General features: G+C 40.9%; 1 protein-coding gene across 4 annotated transcripts in view; it reads right to left on the bottom strand.

The window, feature by feature from the left end:
• The window catches only part of RERE (arginine-glutamic acid dipeptide repeats), a 232,565-nt gene that overhangs the window by 155,164 nt on the left and 61,437 nt on the right, over positions 1 to 15,964 (bottom strand). The gene's annotated exons all lie outside the window — the stretch shown is intronic.

Genomic DNA, 15,964 nt, shown 5'->3' with positions numbered 1-15,964 from the left:
TTTTACTTCCCTGATCACCTAATCAATACCATTAACATCTAACTGCATCCTTTTATTCCTTCAACACAAGTTCAAATTTGCTGCTACAAGAGTATTTACAAGCCTTTTAACACTGTTCATGAGCAGCAGCCTGAACAGTTACAGCTCCTTCCCCACAAGAACCATAACAGTCCATTTTTTCTGCCAATATTCATGCAATAATATTTCAGGACGAGTACATTCAACATACAAAGGTAAGGTACTTCATTCCATACTTCACCGATTCAGGATAAAGCTGAATTTGCCCACACTCAGCTCCTACGTTCTCAGGAAGCTGGAACTTGAGATTAGTTCACTGTGTAGAATGGAACTCAGGGGCCTACGAAGATTGAATGTTCAAGCATTAAGCATCAGAAACTACATTACAGAAGGAAAAATACTATTTTGATTTTTAAGAAGTCAGCTGAGCAGTCAGTGATCCTACGTAGTTGAAATTTCTTCACTCTCACATGAATCACAGACTACATCATTCCTGTCCCTGTTGACTACTACTTCCAGCAATGGAAATTGCCAAAGAGACAAACTGCTTTTGCTGATACAATTCAGGCTGTGGCTTGAATCTCTCAAGCATTTCCTGAATGAACCCATCATCCAGGTAGGAAATGATTCTATTTGCTTTCTTCCGTAGAGCAGCTGCCATCATCCTGATAACCCACGAGGGGAATCCAATGAAACTCCAGTAAGAGAAGACTATGAACCTGTCAGTTGCCAGAGAAGCTGCAGCTAACAGAAATAGCAATGGTCTACAGGGACTCAATAAGAAACATCTTAAATTTCTAGAGGCTAGGAAATTACCCAGTAGCAAGCTTGGAAGTTTTTTTCTATTGTTGTAGATACAAAATACACTTTGGAGAGTAAACAATCTATTCATTTTGAATGAAAACTAATTGCTTTCCCAGGGCAATCTAAAAATTACAAGCAATGGCATCTCAACTTATATACAAGAGATCTTTATGTGTTCTTTACAGATTGGAAACTAAAGGATATACCTAAAAATTTTATTCAGTTACCTCCAGGGATGGATAAAATCCAGCTACATTTTACACTGGTGGAGTCTGTTTAGGAGCCAACACCATGTCAGATACACAGTGACGTCCACACGACAGCAGGTAAATTACTTCACAGAAGTCCCACACCCAATGCACTTGCCTTTGCTCCATTTCTTCTATTTCCACCAACATTTTTTAGGGGCATAGGCAAAACCAACTTCCAGCAGGAAGAAACATCCTCTACACAACCTGTCACAGAGGGCAAGGAGAGAAGCCTCAAATGCCAAAGGTTGCAGCTGCAGAGCAAACTCTGACCAATTCCAGTTCTCACTGTTAATGAACACAAAGGAACACTGCAGAACCTAAGAGAACTCTCCATGCAACTGCAGATTTGAGTCCCTGTTGTTTATCTTAAATTAAACACAAAGTACTTCAGTGTTTTCATTACAAGTTCAATTATTTTGTGGTCAGGGTTCCCCCCCCCCCGCCCCGAAGTTCTGTATAGAGGAGTAACTTTAGATAAACACCGTGCTATAATGATTTAGTTTACTGTAAGGCTGCACAAGAACATGTGTATTTGCTCAGTTACTCTGCTGATCTACAAAACTTCCAGGTACAAATACAGCAAAATCGCCCCCTTCCTCCTATCTCCTGGTTCAGGAGAATCTGTACAGAAGCAATTTTCACAGCCAGCATGTTTATGTGCAGCACAGGAAGCCTCTTTGTCTAATCAGAGCCCCCATCTCGTTTGAGCAGCATTACAAGGCAAGTGAAGAAATGTCCTCACAAGCACTACTCAACTTCCTTACACAAATATATTGCATTTCCAAGACTACTTTACTAAAAAAAAAAAAAAATCTATTTTAAAAATACTGGAGGACTAAATGAATATCATGAAACAATAAAAACTTCTGTCTCTCTAAGAATGAAGCAGTCACATAATCTTAGGAGCAGGCGCACCATGATTAGATTAAAAAGAGGAAAGATACTGTTTCCTGACCTCAGCTGCGTAGCAGTATTACAGGACTACCAGAAAAGCAAAGAAAAGTTGTTTTATCAGCAACCACCCCATTAAGATTAAGTTATTATCACAGAGAAGTATTCAATTAATGATTCAATTATTTAAGCAGTGATCCAAACACATTTCAAAGATTCCAAGACATATTTTGCATCTACAGTGAAGCACAGCATTTCCCCTGCTACCTCCTCACTTATTATTTACTGATAATCAGAAATAACAGCAATTAGCGATTTACAAACAGAAGCATACACCCTGTGTTTGGAAGGATCTCTGCAACCAGACAGCAGAAAGTATCTTACAACTCAACTACTACATCATCTAAACTTAAACATTTGCATTTCATCTCATAAATTCTTACTTTGCCCACCAATCACACAGGAGAACACGACCTATATTCTAAGGCTTTACAGTTGTCTAATCACAAAACCTAAATACTGTCAAAATGTATCTGCTGGCTCAACATCCTCCATCAGTTACAGATGTTGCAGTGCTTAAGCACTTTTACCATTCTATACGTAATTATGTATGAGTATGGAACCCATAAAAACAGTATCATCACCAAAATATTCCAACCTTTCTTTTTTGTTCTCTGAAGTAAACTGGGATAACACATCGTGTCTATTGCCAAATACAGTATTCACACAGATGTTTAAATTTGGATTAGGACAGTAGAAGCAAATACATTGAAAATCTTAAGTGTTTTTTGGCAAGCTCTGTAGCTTGGTGTTCCAGACGTTTTTTGCCACTGGCAGCTTCTTAATCTCACCACAGCAAACCACTACCAGAGCAGCTGCTGCTGTCATCACACTACAGCCAATAAATTCAGGCTACAACACCACAGGTTGAAGAGCTTTAACCGCCTTTGATACTGGTTTATTGCTTCTTCCATAGGGAATTTTTTAGTGATTAACCTCAGAAAGAAGTCTTTTAAGCTAAAAGGGAAGCATTCACTTTACAGCACCTCAGACTGGTATACCAAGGAGCAGGAGAACAGCCCCTGCCCAGTATTTGTTCAACACATTGTCAAAAACCTGTGGAAAAACATCAGCCTCACTGCGATCACTCTCTAGGATTTGTTGCTGTTGTGTTTTAACTAGAGCCTTGGGATCTGTCCATTTATCCAAGTAAGTTTATCATATCCAGTATAACTGCTTATGTCCCCCAGTGTGCCATTGGACAATTAATGTCCTTGCTATCCTAAACTGTTTACAAGTCAAATATAAACAAAAAAATTCGTTTGCATAGCCACTTGTGGAAGTCTGTTCTCTGCTTTTCTACTTCTCTAGTAGAAAACACAGGTGTCTACAACTTCAAGCCATATTGGAACTAGATGATCTTTAAGGTCCCTTCCAACCCAAACTATTCTATGATTCTATGATTCAAAATACCCTTATTCCTGTTAAAACCTTGAGGTCTCCAGAGATGAAGGAACAGAGGAAACAATGGTTATAGTAGGAGACAGGAACTTTAATTTAGGCATCTGGGCCAGACATGATGAAGGCAAGCAGATACTAAGTGTCCTGTGTAGCGAGGTGTGAACATAGATGCTCCACCAGGTCAGACGATTGCCCCTACAGCATTCTGCTACTTGGTACCAAACCCCAAGCACCCCCAGTGCTTGCAAACACCCTATTTTTAAAGAGAAAAGATGTTTAACATTGTACAAGGGCTTCACAGAACAGTTAAAATTGTCACAACTTCAGACAAGTCTCCAGGGTGACTCCAGCCCACAGAATCCCAAGAGGAACACTTTAGTGCAAAGGAGGTCAGAAGGAAAAGCACCGCAGTGAGAGTCCTGCATTCCTGATGTGGTGTTTTGTAACCGTCTCCTATTTCACAGACAACCTGAAAGCAACATCGCTAAGAAAGGAAGGAATGCACTCAGTCCCAATCACCTTTCAGGACACAGGGCATACAGACATGGCATTACTGGTCTTTCTCTTGTCAAACGCAACAGTAGCCAGGTGCCAGAACTGAGTCTCACTAAACGTCTCTCATATTGCCAAAGACTCTTTCTTATAAGAAATCAAGCAGGCACAATTTAACCTTTAAACTTCATTTAAAAAACTGCAGTGCTTAAGTTCACAATCATTATCTTCAACCGATCATTACCACACATTCACCTGGTTGAGGTTTTCCCAGCATTTTAAATCTAGTTCGAATTAAAGTTTCATCATGTTCACAAACAAAATCCTCCACATCCTCCCATCCTAGTCAGGAAAGCAGGAAACTACTACTCCCAGGAGAAAGGAGTTACAGTCAGATCTGGGCACTGTGAGTTGTTAAGGTGACCAAGCTGCAGCCACGCATCACACCTAGCTCTGCAGCTATTTGATCTGTACACCTGAAAACCATTATCAAGGCAAACTGCATACATACCATCTCTCTACACGTTAAGTAGTTAAACCTCTTAACTAGTACTAAAGAGTCAGGTTTTAAAGATAATGTGAAAGCAAGTCCAACAGAAATGCTACGAGAGTGAAACAGGAAGGCATCTCGGTATGCAGGGTAGCTGAGAACATGAAGAAGAGCTCCTTTTTCTTATTTAAGCCAGACAGATAAATCTTCTAACAAGATTTGTTTGGTCATGTGTTACTAGTCTAAACAAACACAACAGGACCATTCTTCTGTAAGCTTTTAGTCTAGTATTACAAGATAAAAAGGGTCTGTTCTCGGCAAATGCCAGATTAAAGGATGCATGTGCTGCAACTGCTGGAACCGGAATCCCTGCCACAGAGTTGTTCCAATTTTGATGTTAAGGAAGAATCTGAACTTGGTTTTAGTGCAAGGGATTAAATTAAACAGCCCGTGAACATTCCCTCATACACTCATAATGTTTGAAGAACTGCTTTAAGAAAACTTTCAAGATCATTTGTGAAAAATAACCTAACAAGAAAACCTCAGCTGCAACATAGAACCATGAGCCAAACGGCAACTATGACAATGCGGCACCAACACTACAGCCTAAACACTCATGTGCCTGCTTCAAACACACAAGAAAGCAGCTTCTATACAGCTCACACTTCAAAAGATCCCTCCTCCCATAACAAAGCTCATCAGCTGCATGAGTTCCACCTCTTCCCATAGAGAAGTTTAAACTCTGAGTTTCAGGAAAGACTAAGAACATCCGCTACCAACTTTCTCCAACGTTCTTTCCATAATGTGAGCTGCAAATATGCAGAGTGGCAAAGCCCTTAGAGTTCATTCAGAATATCCCTCAGAACACTGCCCACCCCAACAATTCATTCATCATCTCCCACAGGAGAGCCAGAGCTACCAGCCTCACAACACACATCCACAGGTTGCAAACTGAAGGCAAATTCAATGAGAAGACAGCATGGGAAGGGAAAGGAAAAAACAAAGATACAGTAAAAGCTTCCTACCGTTACACTTGGACACTATTTCACAGTTTGGAGTAAGATTTTACTGAATATACTCGCCTCAACTTCTGTAATCCAGATCCAAGAGTATTTTCCAATCATCTGCCACATACAGAGCCTAAACACAGATCTCTCCCTGCCAGAAGAAGAGAAAGGAAAACGAGCCCAGTTCCTGAAGGCAGCAGCAGACAACTATCCTGCCTGGCAGCATACACAGAATTGCCTGTCAATACCAGACCTTCATAGATAGCACTGTTCCTTCTGTTCCTTTAGACTCTGCATTTCCACAGAACCCAAGGTTTATCTCACTTCCCACAAGACTATTCTATAACAGTGGATAGCTGCCAAAAGAGCCGAGATTCACGCAGTCTCTGCTACTTTTGCACTATCTGTTGTGCTGGGTTCAGTGTGATACTGGTTTAATATTGCTACTCCTGTACAGGAAAAAAAGGAGGCTGGGGGAGCAGTGAATAGTCTGAGAAACTAAACTGGTAGTGGTTTCATAAGTTGTTGAGAAAGACCTGGATATGACTGAACACAGTCACGTGAATTCACATACTAATAAGAGACAATATGACCAGCTCACACAGAAATAACTCTTCCTGACTGAAAAAAAAAGAAAACACCGATAGCTACATCTGTCTGTCCCACATCCCCAGATAGCAGTACCTGCTGCAGAACCTTAAGTATCTTAAAAGCATTTAGGCGTTTGTAAACCTTTGAGATCTCTGAATGAAGTAAATATGATGAGGCTTGTGTTACTTCAGGGTTCATTCACTAAGTCTTGCTCAAGCTTTAAAGGCTTCTGTTCTAACACATATACTCAAACTTTTTCCCTACAACATTAATGTACTGGTCAGTAATAAAGCTAATTTTCTCCTCTGCTCTCATGTACCTCAGGACCCTCCTTGAAGATGTGTGCCAGTTTTCCAGCCGAGCAGGTGTGGAAGTGGTCCGCTGCCCATTCTCAAACGCTCACGAGACTGGTCTGCAATGCTTCTGGAAGCAAGTTTGCTTAAAGTCTCTTAAAAAAGCTCTTACAGTCTCTCTCCAATGAACGATATGCCTCTTATCAGTTGTCTTCCTTATCTCCTTCCCTGGCATTTTGAGTTTGTAACACAAACAGAGCCCTGGAACACTGGCTGGCAATGGTCATTACGAGTTACATATTTACAGTCCATAGCTCTTGTAAGCCCTCTTAAGTGCATGCAATTAAAAGCGTGTTTTTTTCACTTTGAACTACTCTCTGCTAATCATTCCCAAATGGTTCACAAGCAAGTGTAGAAAGAAACACACGCCAGCTTTAGCAGCATCTCTCACAGCTGAGAAGCAATCAACACTTGAAAAGAGGCAGACAATTCAAGGAATTTCTCATGACAGAACACGATCTTTTTTTTCCCACCTCCCTGCTATTTACCCAACTTGACCTGAGAAAAAAAACAAACCCAGGGATCTCCTATTTCTGAGTCACGCCTTACCCCAACCATGCTCACAGCTGTCAGTCTTTAAGTCACAGCCTGCATAATGCTGCCTATCAGCACTCTCCCTCCCACTGCACATTCCACCTTCACACTGACATGCTCTGACTCGGGATATCATGGCATCATTCTGAAATCCAGGTTGAGAGTCTGTTTGATGGACGAGCTATGCAGGATGACAGCTCAGATAAGATCCAAAGTCCCTCTCTTCAACACAATGTTGATGCTACAAAACTTAAAGAAACAGGAGAAAAGCAGAGAGTGAAGGACATTCTTCCCAGAAGCAAAACAAGATCTCACAAGGCTAAACCAATTAATTCTGAGTTTATCAACAGAAAATTAAGGCTATTCTACATGTCTTCAGAGTTACATTTCCAGAAAAGGAACATGTTCCATTTCATTTTACTCAAGAACGTTTCTGGTATTTTCAAACCCTTCCTGAGAAAGCAGCCTGGTTTACCTGCCAATTGTGAGTATATTTGAAGACTAGAATGTGCTTACAAGACGACATTTTTACTTTGTGGTATTCTATTCAGCACAGAACAGGTGGAACAACTACCCAACTGCAAAAGGTCATAGATTGAGTAAGTAGTAACCACAGAATTTTACATGACAGTCAGCTTTGGCCACAGAGTAGACAGAAAGATGAGGGACAACATTTGGGGTGAATGCACCAGCTCCTACCTCCTCCAAAAATGACTGGGCAATTTACATACAACCGTTATCTATGAAAAGCTCTCTGAGAACACAGGCTTTTACAGAGTTTTACACATAAGCTTCCATAAAAGTAATGTAAATCCAAATAAGTCACAACTTCTCCTCACATTAATTCTAGAGAAGCAACATAAAATCAGTGAAGGTTTGGAAAGTCTCTCTACCCGCAATAAGATTTCCCAAACTTCAGAGATAAATCTGCTAGACTTCCTGCTCATGCTGTTACTGGTTGGTGAGGGATGTGAAGAACAGCAGGAACACTGGAGCTGCCTGCACACTCATTTTGCTAGGAGTGGTCACCAGCTGGAGGGTTCAACGCTCACTTACCATGCTCTGACACATAAAACACTGGAGATGGCCCCTCTAAAACCCTCTGCTCCTTTCCCCTCTCTCAAAAATCAAGAGGTCCTAGGGCCAAGTGGCCAGGTTAAAGCTTCAAAACCTGAGAGCAACCATGTCACAGACATATGCCAGAGAACAAAACCTCAACCCCCAGCCTACTACACTGATATAGCCTACTAAACAAGGATGCTCCTCCAGTTATTTTAAGTGCTGCTTTAATGGCCTCCACAGTCATAACATATGGGAACAAACAACAATCAACAGACAGCAAATAGAAAGCCATGTATTTACTACATTTTCTCTGAAGTCATTCAGGCTAATGTAAATGATTGCTGCAATTTAGGCCTGAGTAATGTAAAGCAGTTGTCCCATAACACCATTAAAAAAACACATAGGACTTTTTAAAATGTCCATATAATGCCACACAGCTCCCTCACTTTAAAAGGCTGTTAGGGGAGAAAAGGCCCACGGGACCCGTAAAGAGCTGCTATTGTAACAAGACTATTATCCAGGGAATTTAATGTCATTTGGAGCCTAGAAAACATCTGCATTATAAGGTTGCTTAACAACATTTAAAACAGAGAAAAGTTCAACAAGAATTTGTTATGATATACAGCAGACTATTCTGAACAGTTTGACTTTCATCAGGCACAACTACTGTGCTTTACTTAGCCACATCAAGCCAGAACTGGATTTTTCAGCCAACAAAACACAGAGGAGAGAAAGTGAGATTAGGGTGGAGAACCTAAATCAAAGGCAGAGGCAACCGTTCCATCATCACCATCACTGACCAGACACGCATCAACAAATAAATGACACTTTCTCAGAACTAATTCCAATTTCCATTCTGAGTTTTACTTTGGTACCTCCATTTCTGCAACATGTCCACAAATACCTACTAGACTGTCTTTCTCTGTACGTTCCTATCTATAGCTGTACTTTTCCCCATGGGATGTTGCATTTTTAAATGGTTGAACACTCAGCCGCCCTCTTGCAATCCTTTTATCTTCTAGAAAGCCTCCAAACTACCTTCACTTAAATCACCCAGACGAAAACTAGATCAGGTTATTTTTGGAAAACCCTTCTGAGCAGCAAAGGCAAAAACTCTGGTCTGGAGCCATATTAACAGTTTTCTTTAGCTCCCTACCACTGTCTGCATGTTTGAACTACTCAAAATGGAAGAGTAACTGCAGGGTGGGCTCCTCTGACGAGCTGACTAACCAGACATCTCCACTATAATTAAAGCAATTTCTCTCTACAGAAAGCAGCCTCCTGAGAGCTGCAGAGACCATCCACAAGACTAACGAAAGCTATGCTGCTAAAGCATTCCATAGAATCCCACAACAGCAGAAACAAAAACTGTGCTCTCTTTTAGTCCTGCAATAAAGGGGGAAAACATGGCAAAATGTTATCAGAATGAGCAACAGATTAATAGGACAGAATTTCTGTTGTCCACTGTCTTAAAACACTTTTTACACAAGCATCAGGAAAAATTATATTTCTGCCTAGCAAAACAATCTTTAATTTTAGACATTGGTCTCATTTTCTCCGAGGAACAGTTTATTGTGGTTAATGACAGAGCAGACGTCAGAACTGTCTTCCCTACAAAGCCTTTTCCCAGTATAGCAGCACAGTTGCAATCACGAGATTAAGTGTGCTTATTCACATGTGAAATGCAGGCTTGATCCCTGTATTATGGACCACGTACAGCAAATGGCCAGCATATTCATCATAACGCTTAACAAATTAAATGTATTAAATTATACCTCGCTTCCTTTACTGCATTCACCAAAAATGGTACCACATACTCAGTATTTAAAGAAGTAAAACCTCACTGGTGGCAGCTTGACCTTTGATTGCTGCTCTTCAGCTTCGCAAGCAGCTTCTGCTAGCAGCAGCAGGAATATTATTCAAAGAGCAAACAACACCATATGCAAGAACGAATAAGTGCAAGCACACAAAGTTCTGACACAGGTATGCTGTTTAAGTTTGTTAGCTGCAGTAAACCTATGCAACAGCTCAGTATCCTTCTATATTCTTGATAATGACTTCAAAACACTTTAAAAGGTATTCGTTAAGAGGGTCTATATTTCAAGGGATCCTGTGAGCTCTTGTATGACCTGAAGTGACTAGACATAGGGAAGAATTTCTTCACTAGGAGAGTGGGGAGGCACTGGAACAGATTGCCTAGGGGTGCTGTGGCTGCCCCATCCCTGCAGGTGTTCAAGGCCAGGTTGGATGGGGCTTGGAGCCCCTGATCCAGTGGAAGATGTCCCTGCGCATGGCAGGGCTGTTGGAACTGGATGATCATTAAGGTGCCTTCCAACCCAAACTATTCTATGATTCTATGACAGCAAGCCAAAGCTGTCAATAACCACATATTTTCATCCCCCAAATGGAGCGGTCTTTTAGCTATCTGTGAATACATCCAACTTGTCCGAGGTCACACTCAGACCCTGGCAGACCTGCAATAATCTGTCTCCACCCCTACCTCCTCCTCTCAACTCCATCTCTACCACTTTACAAAAAAAAAAAAACATGAAAGAAAATTGACACTGGTTATGCATGCCAGTAGATCACAGCAAAATCTGTTTCTATCCAAAATCCCCGATGTTATTTTCTTGGCTCTTCAAAGAGCAGGGACTAGCATCACCACCCAGAATTAAGGAGAGTGCCTTGCTCAACATGTGATATTGTGCCATTGCAATACTTAATTTCATTTTAATCTGAAAGGGCCATCTTACTCCCATACCACCAAGAGTGAATGTGTCAGGTAACAAATGGCAGGGAACAGGTAATTAAGAAATATTCCATCTTTCCGTGTCAGAAGTTGTTAAACACAAGGGAGAAACCACACAAATCCCACAGATCTGTTTTTCTTGACAAATACCAAAGAAAATTAGAAGATACAGGTTATCTTAATACATAGGATCATGAAGCAGAACAGATACACAAACAAAAACCCATTGTCTATAGCCATTTTTAGATTATCCCATGCAAGCGAGGGAAGCAGTAACACTTGCTCCAGCACCACCAAGTAACTTGGACTACAGCTATCCCAATACAACCAAACCAGATACAATCACCCATGCACTGTACATAATACGAATCTCCAAGAGTGAGAACAAGAATTCCCTACTGACACATCAGCCTTTATGTTTTAATTTAAGACAAATAAGCAATAAGCTTATTTGAATTATACTCAAACATCAAAATTCACACAAGCAGGACACTCTAAGGGTTGGCTGACTTCCAAACCTGCTTTTCCTTAGTGTTCCAAAGCCTTAAGTTTCCTCTACTCCAAGGCAGTGGTTATCAGGAGGATCTCTTACAACTACAGACTGCATTAAAAACAAATTCATTGTGACTCAATAACTAAAAATTTTACAACTTTCAGGTTATGTTATTTTTCTGCCCAGCAGAAACTTATTGCTACAAAGCAGCATCCATTCATCTGTATCTACTGTGCTTGCTACAATAAACCATCACAGAGCTCATTCCACCCAGGCAAATCAGAACCAGGGAACAGCAGTTCCACACAGTTCCTGCAGCTCCAACCACCTGCAACATTAGGAAGTTCTCAGCACATTCACATAGGCAAACAGAGCTGTATTTAGAGCAGGTTAAACAGCCCAGGAACTTGCCTACACCCTGCTCATGCCAGTTTCCACACCACACATGAATCCCAGATCTCTCATTTGCTCCAGGGTATCCAGTAGGACTTCTCACCGTACTTCTGTATTTTTTCCCTTAAGTCTGATTCACTTTTCACAAAGTCAGTGAGTTTTCTTTTAAAAATAAACTTAGATAGTATCAAAGATAACAGGAAAAAAAATCACATTCTTTACTGCTCTTGGGCAGTAAACAAGCAAATTCCTTATTAGGCCTGAAGCCCTATTTTTGAAGAAAGGACCTGTTCCTAGGTCTCATGCGTTCAGCATTCCACCACCACGCATCATGACTCAAACAGCAGACTCTCTGCTATAGGAGGCATCAGATCCACCATCTGTTGGGCACTGTCCATGAATCACGATGAAAGGGACGGGGTAACAGCCTGAGCCTGTCACGAGAAGGGGAAGAAAACATGAAGAAATGCTCCAAACGATTGGTTTGCTGCTACTCCAAAGGGAGAGGAGGTATTTTACACTGCATGAAATAAATTCTGACTCTGGTCACACTTCAGATGTTAATATAATTTCTCCTTCCAGTGCTCTTAGTAGAGATTCTTAAGTATTGTAGAACCAAAGGAGTGGAATCTCATGTAAGAGAATGAGGCAATACAGTTCTATTAATGTATTTAGGTCTGATCTTGTAAGCTGCTGAGAACAAAGTTGCAAAATTAGACCATAAGCCCTTAAGCACAGAATAACGGATGCAAGCGATTATTAAGCCACACATGAAACGTAGTGGCCTTACTCACATTACAATACACCGCATCGCATTATTTGCCACTGATAGCAAATTGGGAGATGGCAGAGGGTCACAAAAATCCAACTTTTGCCACAGTGCTTGTGCTTTGCCCTCCTTAAATCTATCACAACCCATTCTCTGGGTAGCAAATGATACATCCTCACGAAAATAAGAGACTCGAAACACCTAAAGTGAACAATAAGCACATTAAGTAAGAAATTAAGGAAAATCACTTTCATAATTACATGCTAATAACCCATCACATGTAAAGTGAGACCACACCAGCCACATATCACACTGAAAACGCCTTCAAAATGGATGTTATTTTCCTAAATGAAGCAGTATGAAATTCCTTACTCTATTTTCAAGGTAAAGCTTTAAGGTCAGACACCAGGAACAGCTCTGAAACATCGTTAAAATATTACTGAACCTGTTTGCAGTCTATAGAGGACAAGACATTAAGTGAAGCAGAACACCATAAACTGTTTGGGGCAGTGTTTTATCTATCTCTCACCAAGGAATGTCTTAAGACCTTTATTCCCACAATAATATAAACTAGGATTACCATAGTTCCCTCATCCTTTCAAATAAAACCATGGTAATTCTTTAGCAACCAAAACCAGCAAAACAAATTACACCATAATAAACAGGCTGCAATGAAGTTTTACTTGTAAAAGCGTACCTTTGAAGATTTTCCTCTATGAAGTTTGCCACTTACTGCACGCAAGCATCCAAGAACTGAACAAGCAGGAGTTCAGGAGGATCTCGTGTCACAAGTTTGTCCTCCAACACTGACTTAATCAGGAGATGACTTAAGAGATACTTAGAAAATACTACAGAAAAAAATTCACCAAGCGCCAGATACCCAAACAACTGGGACCTCATTAAACCTACCCAACACCCTGGGGTCAGTCTGTTTTCTCCTGCAGACCTGCCGCCTCTCCCATGAGATAACACACAGCTATGGAGAGACTTATTACTGTTGACTCATTCTTAACGAGCTGAATTGTGACCTGGCCTGTGAACCAGAGTGAACTTCAGTGTAAGTTACATTTCAAAACAAGTATCAAACTATTTTTTTTATTCAAAACATGAAATATATTTTTTACATATAGCATTTTAGTATCAAATGCATTGACAGGGCCAAGCAAGAATATAAACTCCTATAAAAGGATATCTATCACGCTCTCAGCCCAAGAGCAAAATGAAAACCTTCTCATAATTTTTCTCTAATGCTTGTGTATTATTTCTTTGTCCACGCGTTTGCAAATGGCTATACCTTCATTGATAATGCCTAAAGTTTAAGAAAGCTACACACACACCAAACCAAAACTCCCACAAAAAACCCCACGCCACCCCAAAACAAAGCAACAACTATAGGAAGAGCTCCAAGCAAAAGAAAAAAAACACAAAAACTATTCTACACACAAAAAAAAAAAAAAAAGGCAAAAAATTCCAAATCCGGAAGAAAACTAACACACCCCCACTGTTTTTGTCATATAAAAACACCTACACTTCAAAACAGAACTAAACTGAAGAAGCCACATACACAATTGAGGCTGGAAGGTTTTAAACATGTCCAAAAGAGAATCACAGGGAAAGTTGCTATTATTCATCATTTATCCAAATCATCATCTACAGGACTCAATCATTTGTTCATCTGCTTAAGAAAACTGTTAATATACTTCAGAACCCTTCATGGAAGCAAACTCAAAAAAACCTTAAGCTACTGCTGCATTTCACATGTTCAAACTGCATTTAAAAGTAAATTTGGAGGAAAACAACAGCAGTGTTTATGAAGAACGCCTGGCCTGGCTGGAGTCTCCTTGAATTCTGAGATATCCATGACAGCGATGCAAAAAAAAATCACACTGCAGAATCTCATTGCTCGGTTTAATATTTCCAGTGGGTCTTCCAGCAGCACCAGCATCTTTAGGAACCGCAATAAAGATGTAGGCACACAGAAAGGGCAGCCTTCTGCGTCGTGTACTCTTATCTTGCAGCAGCAAAACCAAGGTATTCAGCCTGGTAAGGACTGGATTTCTCAACTACAAAAAAATCATATCATAAAAACCTAACATATCAGTTCAGCTTAATGTCACAGCATTGCACTAGTCTGTTCACATCACTTCAATAAAGCCCATCCAGAGATGCTGTCCTACCCACACAATGCTAAGCTTCCACCCTGGCCATGCCAGAGGGCTTTGCCCTGAACCCAGCCACCCCACAGCACTCAGAGGGCTCTGGCAACCCCTCACCCCCAGCAGCGCCCACAGCACGCTGCAGCCAAGGCTGGCAGCCTCTCCCAGTTCCCTCCCGAGATCCCCATCACCTGCATGCTACACATCAAAGCACTGGCTTCAGAGCCAGGAATGACCTCAGAGTTTTATTAACCTGAGATACAAAGCTTAAAAATGATCTCCAACATCAATTCTCTATACTTGAAATGAGCCGAGATGTGAACAGAGCAAAGATTTTGCTGTCAGAAACCATGCAGTGCTCCTGAAATCCTAAACCACTGTTGAACATGGGAATGTAACAGAACAAGATCGCTATGTTTACCTTTGGCATCTCAGATACCACAGCGTGTCCTCGGAAGAAAACAACTCAGCCAGAAGCATGGATTCAATACAACACTACCCCAAAATGTAACTTCATACATCAGCAAACCCTGAAATTCAGCATGTACATTGTCAGCCTCAGTCTAATTTTATTCCTGGCTCCATGCTTCAAAAATCCACAGGGACTGCTTTTACCAACTACATGGAGTTTGCACATCTTTCCAGGGCAAACCTCAGACAATCAGTCGATCCAATGCAGCCTCTGGCTCCCAAGTGTCAGCAGACAAAAGCATGGTGACACAGGAAGGTACTGCTTGCATCTGCCCAGCCTCATTACCACTCTGCTGGAGGAAAACTCAGCATGGTACTTGGACCCAGGGATGCTGCTAAATTCCACAGAAGCAGCAACTCCCTGGCAAGCAGCTAAATCATCCTTCCAGCAGGGAGGGGATGTCTAAAGGAAGCACAGGTAAAGCAATTCTAAGGTAAGCTGTTTCTAGTTGTGATAGAGATCACAGCTATACTCAGCTTTTACATTAATCATAATTTAGTCACAAACTGGATCCCTCACGGCAACAGATCTCATTTGTGCACAAAGACAAGTTAGGCTAAAACTTAAAAATAAAGGGTTTTTTTAATCCTAATTCACAGCGGTATTGCCCCTGCACTGGAGCACATCATCACATGCTACCCAGTTAAAAAAAACAGCTCCATGACTGCTTCTTTCCAAACAGAACCTTTTCTTACATCAGGGCTGCACGAGACTACCCCACAAACAGATAAAGTTGCAACAGCCCTGCTCAGTTGCGATTACTACACCCATTCATGAAAGAATTCTTTCAATTTAGACCAGAACGTGCTTCAAGTTCCCTTAGCAACAGCGGTGTGCACTATTGTAAGAGAACAGACTCAAGGTGAAATATTACCAGGAACTGAAAAACCTCACAGAAAACCTATACAAACAGATGGCATAATTTGTTTTTTTAAATGCTACTTAGCATTTACAGCTGGAAGTGGCAAATATCTAACA

Source organism: Cuculus canorus, chromosome 21 (assembly GCF_017976375.1).
Source record: "Cuculus canorus isolate bCucCan1 chromosome 21, bCucCan1.pri, whole genome shotgun sequence".
Lineage (NCBI taxonomy): Eukaryota > Metazoa > Chordata > Aves > Cuculiformes > Cuculidae > Cuculus > Cuculus canorus.
The sequence above is the reverse complement of the archived record's forward strand: the minus strand, read 5'-3'. Positions and strand labels throughout refer to the sequence as shown.